Raw genomic sequence first — 7,988 nt, 5'->3', positions numbered from 1 at the left:
GAATAGGTGTGTGTGTTTCTGAACTATTGGTAAGCATTAGACAAAGCCGGCAATAAACGGACAAAAATCAAATCATGTATGAGGATTAAGAAAATATACCTGCTATCGAAAAGGGTACCACCCAGCTGGCCCGTGGCCTTGTGCTTGAGGAGGTTTTCAGAAGATGGTGGCGGCACCATCGTCTTCACGGCAGCCTCATCAGGATCATTTTTTATCCATTTGAGTAGAGGCACGAAGTTTCATCCTGCATATGAATAGCAACGGAACTCATCATTGATATTTAATAAATCTATGAGATAGACCGATGCAAATAGTGCGAGTGTAAGTGGAAGAATAGGGTTGTGCATAGAGAACAGTTGACAACAATGCAAATGATTACAAAAGAAGCCAATGGAAATCAACAGTTTATATACTGGATGAGACAGATTGAAAAGTGAAAAATTAGTGTATGATGATTGTAAGCAAACGCAGTGTTTCCGAACTTTTGGTAAGCATTAGACAAAGTCAACGAGTAATTAAACGAGATAATAATGAAATCATGTATGTGGATTAAGAAAATATACCAGATTCATTAAAAGGTCACCACCCAGCTGGCCCATGGCCTCGTGCTTGTAGAGGTTTTCGGAAGATGGTGCCGGCACCATCGTCCTCACAGCAGCCTCATTAGCCTCATTTTGCATCCACTTGAGTAAAGGCGCAGCGGTTTCAGCCTGCATAAGAATGGGAACAGATCTCAGCAGTGATATTGAATGACTCTGAGACGGACTGATGCATATAGTGCTGGATGTAAGTGGAAGGGTATGGCCGTGTATGGACAACAGTTCACAACAATGCAAGGGTGTGTTCGGTTCTGAAACAGCGTGGAATGGAATGGAATGGTTCCATTTCAGAGGAATGGAATGGTTAAATTTTTGTTCGGTTGGGATAAATGGAGAGCGGAAGAGATCGAGGTTAAACTAACCATTTGTCTCAAAATTGTAATTAACAATTGCAAATGACATTTTAATCTCAAAGTCGTAATTAACGAGCGCCTAATGGTGCTCTTTTAATCTAAAAATCGTAATTAACATCATTTTTTGTTGGGTTAGGGAACTGGAGTAGATGAACATTACTCGTATGATGATTGTAAGCAAACGAATTTGGTGTTTCTAAACTTTTGGCTTCGAGATCTTATGGGTTTCAACTCTAGCCTACCCCAACTTGTTTGTGACTCGAAAGGCTTGGTTGTTGTTGTTGTTGTAAACTTTTGGCAAGCATAGAAAAAACCGACAATAAACGAGAGAAAAATCAAGGCATGTTTTGTGGATTAAGAAAATATACCATATTCATTAAAAGATCACCACCCAGTCGGCGCGTGGCCTTGTGCTTGTAGAGGCATTTAGAAGATGGGGGCGGCATCAACATACCGGCAGCCTGATCGGCAGCAGTTTTGATCTTCCTTTTGAGTAAAGGCCCTAAAGTTTCGATCCGCATATGAATAGCAAAACAAAAGGCAGACCTCGGCAGTGATATTGAATTACCGTATGAGATAGACCGATGCATATAGTGGATGCTCTTAGCCTTTTGCAGCGTGAACACTAGCTATGGACAGACAAAAAACTAGTTAACTCAGCTTTGTCTAGATATGAATGTACTACCACCATCCAAAAGCTTAAGCCTTATTTATTTTTGAGAAATCAAAACAAGCAAAGTTTGACCAAAATTTTAGAACATTCTATCAAAAAATATAATACTGTGTAGATACTGTAGGAAAATATATTTTATTATCTATTTAATGATATTAATTTTGTATTTTGCATGTTACTGATTTTTGGTAAAAGCTTAGTCAAACATGGTATAGTTTGACTTTCTAAAAATAATATAAGCCCAAAGCTTTGGGATGGAGGCGATAGTATCTAGAGCTAAAACACATCTAGATATATCCGTATCTACAGATAGTTGAGTCAATTAATTTGGATCTGAGGGAGTATCAGATTCAGACTACATCATGGTAAGTTGGTTAAAAAAATTACCCCTGGGCGGTCCCTGCCCAGCTCGGCAGTGGCAGCGCAGGTGGGGCGCTATTCTCGTTCCCCATAGCCTCAGCACGGAACCTGGAGGTACCAACCTGATACAGAGAATATAGAGCATGGTGTCACAGAGGCTTTACACACAAACAGCTGAAGACATGTGCTACTTTAAGCATATTCCAGAACAGGAACAGATTGAGGATGCAGAGAGACAAAAGGTAAAGAGTGGATAAGCAAACGGAGTACCTGCTTCGCGGGGCTGGGGAAGCAGCTCAGGCTCAGCCAACTGCCCACATGCGTGGTGGCCTTACGATCCATTGCCCCCACCACCGAGGTCTTACCTTTCCTGTACAAGCTGACAGAAGATACAGTTAGGATCAGCAGAAACTACAAAGGTTGCAAATGTCGACAAATAAAGGAAGAACACCCCAATCCAAGCAAAGGTAGCCCCCGCCCCCACCCCCATCAATCACTCCCAGCTCGAGGATGACCAGAAAGACACCCCTTCGCCCAGAATAGGAAAGAGATGCGCAAGATATCGAGGAGAGGAAAAAAGAACCGATCTCGAGAAAGGAGAGAACATTACTAGTCCTACCTAATCCGCTTGGGCTAGATGCAGCTTGCCCCTCCAAGCTGGATGCCTGGACGGTGGAGGCGAAAGGAGGGGATCGAGCTAGCGGCTTGCATCCGTCGGCAATCGGCACTCGATCGGGAGAGAAGGGGTGCTACATAAAGGGGAGGGGTAACATATTTTATTACACAGTGAACTTACTGATGTGACTAGTCATTACATGTCTCACTGAAACTAGGGCCCATAGTGTGGCACCCCAAATTTACTTGAAGCTGCCCGGCGGGACGCATTGGCGCGTCAAGAAACCCCCGAATTGTAGCGGGGAAATGAAACATTTCACAAAAATTCGAAATTCAAGCACACCGCCACGCGCCAAGCACGCGGCTGTTCCTTCCTCTTCCTCGGTTCCTCCTCCCCTATCCGAAAAACCCCAAATCCCAAGCTCAAACCAAAAAAAAAACAAAAAAAAATCCCCTGGCCGCCATGCATGTCCTCGTTAACCCGCTGGAGATCGTTCCCGGACGATGCGGACCACCCGCCCTGAGATCCAGAATTCCGTCCACCTCGAGGCACTGCGTGCTGTCTCGCAGCAGCGGCTTGAGGGCGCTGAAGAGGAAGTTCCGCCGGAAAGTGCTCATGGCAACCGTGCAAGCTCACCGGCGTGCTGTATCCCGAGAGGAACTGGTCAAAGCTTTGCTATTCGCCACACACAAAAAAATTGCGGGCCAAGATCTGGTCAAAGCTTCGTCGATGGCTTGCCGCGAGAGGCTTGGAGTCCGAGTCAATAAACTAGCTGCTCGAGGACTTGGGCGGTTTACACGGATTCATATTAACTGACTCAAGTTTGTTAGTCTAGTTAACAAATGCATCTAGATACATCCATATCTAGACAGAATTGAGTCAATTAATATGAATCGAGAGGAGTACTGAAAGTGTTTCATGCTACCAACTAATGCGCCGGCGGGAATCGCTGTAGAAGTAATTGTGCTACTACTCGTACGATGAACTGATTGTGTGGGTGTCGAATTTTGCAACGCGATCATCCACCGAATGCTTAATCTAGCGCCAAAGGCGTACAAATCATAACATACTACAGCACCGGAACATAAGAGTACGAATCATAAAGTAGCTCAACATTTTGCATCAGGGCTGGGTGGTCCTGAGACTACCGGGACGCCCCTGATGATCTCCGGGTGTGCATCCTCTTCAACGCAAAGCTGTGTACTCGGTCCACGGCCTCCTTCCGTAGGCTGGATAATCTCAGGTGCAGGACCTTCGTCTATGAGAGGCTCGTCATCAGTACCATCCACAGGTGCATCAGGGCTGGGTGGTCTTGAGACTACCCGGACGCCCGTGATGATCTCCGGGCGTGCATCCACTTCAACGCAAAGCTGTGTACTCGGTCCACGGCCTCCTTCTGTAGACTGGATAATCTCAGGTGCAGGACCTTCGTCTATGAAAGGCTCGTCATCAGTACCATCCACAGGTGCATCAAACTGAGATTCATCTTCAAATCTCCCATCAAACTGAGAGACCTCTTTAACTCTATGCTTCTGCAATTAGTACATCAACCGATTAGACAAACATCTAAGGGATGCAACTCTGAACAAATGCCGTTTTACATATTTACCTTCTCATCCGGCACAGCACATGTCCCGCAGCTGAAACCCGTTTCTCGAAGCAAGCGCTTTTTCTCTCCTTCCCGTCCATCCATCTGCAACAAGTTAAATTTGAGTACAGAACCTTGCACAGCAATGCAAACTATTGATTGAAACAGCGGCAGCATCAATATAAATAATTAACTACATATGCCAGCACACATACAGTGTGAGCAAGATCTGCTTCTCCTGCTAAAGGATCATTATATGGTTCACCATGCTAAACCCGCCTAACATATGTGCGGTCCATCCCAAAAATGTGTAAATGATCTGCCACTACAGGGTGAGGCCTCTTCTCACCATTCATACATGTGCAGCGCGGGCAATACACGTCCAGGTTGTGACCATCATGAGCTCTAATAAACCCCATAAAGGGTTGAACACCATTTATATATGAAGGGGAACATAAGTGTCCATGCAGTATCCAAGTTCTGTCCATCTGTTTAATTATGAGATATAGTGGTTGGTGATTAATTTAAGGCGAAGTAGGAAATGTATATCCATCGAGTACAAAACTATACTACATGATTATGCATTTCAGCAATCATGTCGAGTACAAAACAAAAAATGCCCATCGATATTTTAGCAAACAGATCGTGTACAAAACTCTGCCATGGCATTTCAGCAAATTAACGGATCGAGTGCGAACCGACTCTATATGCCCACGCAAATGAACAAATTGATCGATGACAAATCGAGCGGAAAACTATAAAGTGCCAATTAGTTCGAGCATACTGACGAATTTTTTTAGCAGCATCAAGAAAATATAAATCGTTAGGCTGTCTTGCCCGATACATGATTGAGCTAGAGATAGCAGCCCTACCGTGGATCAAATTGACCGCCGGTGCGTCTCGAGAAGAACGACGGGGAGGGGAAGCTTCTTCTTCGCACGGACGGGACGGGGAGGGGAAGCTCTTCGCACGGACGGGGATAAGTTGTGTACGGGTGGGTGGGGTGTCATGTGGCCGGGCCGCCGGGGTGATAATTAAAGGTCGGTAGGTGGCGTTTAATGGAGTTGCGTGTGTAATTTGCCGTGCACAAGGTTGAGGAATAGGCGGCTCCCTTTGCCGCGCGCACAATTCAAACTATCCCGCCCATGTAGTTTAAATTCGCCATATTTTCGTTAAATCGACATAAAGTCATGTGAGTGGGGGAAAATTAGCAAAGTTGCTTGAAAAATAGTAAAACTCTGGAATTATCCTTTAAATATGCTCTACTTCGTGTGAAAATCGGGGTGTGGAAGCATGTTGAGCTGTTTTATTTGTACTTTCTTCATTAAAACTCCCATTTTATGCACTTTGGATGGAAAGAAATCATTTGTACATAAATTTTGACAACGCCATTTGCAAACACTAATTGTTTACATGCCAAGATGCACCCATCCACCAAATATATATGTGGCAAAAGTTTATCACAATCTAGCGAGATATGCATAATTAGTGAGGGACCCCTTTTGATTTTGTGCAATTTCCACTAATTAGGTAGAGATCGAGAAGGGTTAATTAATTAGGCCATGTTAGGGGTTATGTGTTTTAGATTAGGTTGTGTGGATTCAAATACAACTTCTTTATTTGTGTGCTATGATTAATCAAAACTAGATCGATCGACTGCACACACATTATTAGAGGCGCATGCCTTTGCGCACAAAGTGCATGTGTGTGTTGTTGGCCACCAACGAGAGAGAGAGAGAGAGAGAGAGAGAGAGAGAGAGAGAAAGAGAGAGAGGTAGAGAGAGCTACATACGAGAGAGCGATTGAAATCCCCAAATTAAACACATATATATGCATGGCACATTTAATTTAATTAGAGGACCGCGAGGCACCCCGGCCTCGCTTGATGCACAATTAAGTGTCATTGGCCTCTATATAGGGTTTAATTAGGGTTTAGGGTTTAGGGTTAGGAGGTTAGGGTTTAGGGTCTAGGGTTTAGGGTTTAATGTTTATGGTGTTTAGGGTTTAGGGATTAGGGATTAGGGTTTATTTAGGGTTTAAGGTTTAGGGATCATCGATCGAGTGCGCACACACACATTATTAGAGGCACACGCGCCTTTGCGCATAAAGTGCATGCATATATGTGTGTGTTTTTTGGCCACCAACGACATATAGATGATCGAGAGAGAGAGATTGAAATCCCCCAGGAATATGTTCAAATATATATTAAAATATATGCACGAATGCATGCATGGTAGGCCATGCATGCACACTAATTATATATATATTATGAGGAAACTTAATCAAATGTGTTTTCATTCGAGAGAACTTGTCAAAATTCAAGTTAATTAATTTATCATCGATAATTATATAATTAATTAATGAATCTCAGGGAGATGTTATACAACATATGATCGATATAGGCCATGTATATATTAATTGGTTTTAATCTACCATTTAATTTGCTAGCTAGCTGCATGCTATATATAGAGCATGTTTTTATTAGATCGGGTTATAGCTAGTATAGTTTAGGGTTATGTGTTTTAATTAACTAGGGTTTGATTAGCTAGGGGTTAGTTATATATATATGGTTTAGGGTTAATGCATGGCACATTTAATTTAACTAGAGGACCGCGAGGCACCCCTGGCCTCGCTTGATGCACAATTAAGTGTCGTTGGCCTATATATATAGGGTTTAATTAGGGTTTAGGGTTAGCTAGCTGGGTTTAGGGTTTAGTGTTTTGGGTGTTTAGCTAGGGTCTAGGGTTTAGGGTTTAGTGTTTACGGTGTTTAGAGGGTCTAGGGTTTAGTGTTTAGTGTCTAGGGTTTAGGGTCTAGTGTTTAGGGTCTATGGTTTAGGGTTTAATTAGTGTTTAGGGTGTTTAGGGTTTAGGGTTTAGTGTTTAGGGTCTATGGTTTAGGGTCTAGTGTTTAGGGTCTATGGTTTAGGGTTTAATTAGTGTTTAGGGTGTTTAGGGTTTAGGGTTTAGTGTTTACGGTGTTTAGGGTCTAGGGTTTAGGGTTTAGTGTTTAGGGTCTAGGGTTTAGGGTTTAATTAGTGTTTAGGGTGTTTAGGGTTTAGGGTTTAATGTTTATGGTGTTTAGGGTCTAGGGTTTAGGGTTTAGTGTTTAGGGTGTTTAGGGTCTAGGGTTTAGTGTGTTTAGGGTGTTTAGGGTTTAGGGGATTAGGGATTAGGGTTTTAGGGTTGTTTAAGGTTTAGGGATCATCGATCGAGTGCGCACACACATTATTAGAGGCACCCCGCGCCTTTGCGCATAAAGTGCATGCGTATATATATGTGTATTTTTTTGCCACCAACAACGATATATAGATGATCGAGAGAGAGAGAGATTGAAATCCCCAAGAATATGCATGTTCAAATATATATATATCAAAATATATGCACGAATGCATGGTAGGCCATGCATGCACACTAATTATATATATATTATGAGCTAGGCAACTTGATCAAATGTGTTTTCATACGAGAGAACTTGTCAAAATTCAAGTTAATTAATTTATCATCGATAATTATATATAAGTACTATATTAAACCTTAACAACCTTGATTTTTCTCAGAGTTTTTGAATTTTTTTTGGATTAACGTTGTGTTAACACGTATGTCAAATTATGGTTCATTCCCGTGGTAATTTTTCTGTGTACAGTTTTGGTGCTGTTTTAGAATTTTCATGTTTTCTTTCTTCTCTTCCGTGGTGGGATTCGTTACAACCTGGGTGGATATAGCCATTTCCTTTAAGCGGTTGGTCAAAGCGGTGCTCAGAATCCCACTCGGGACGATTTGACTGATCTTTATTTTTC

This window comes from Lolium rigidum, chromosome 4 (genome assembly GCF_022539505.1).
Source record: "Lolium rigidum isolate FL_2022 chromosome 4, APGP_CSIRO_Lrig_0.1, whole genome shotgun sequence".
Lineage (NCBI taxonomy): Eukaryota > Viridiplantae > Streptophyta > Magnoliopsida > Poales > Poaceae > Lolium > Lolium rigidum.
Note: the sequence above shows the minus strand (reverse complement) of the source record.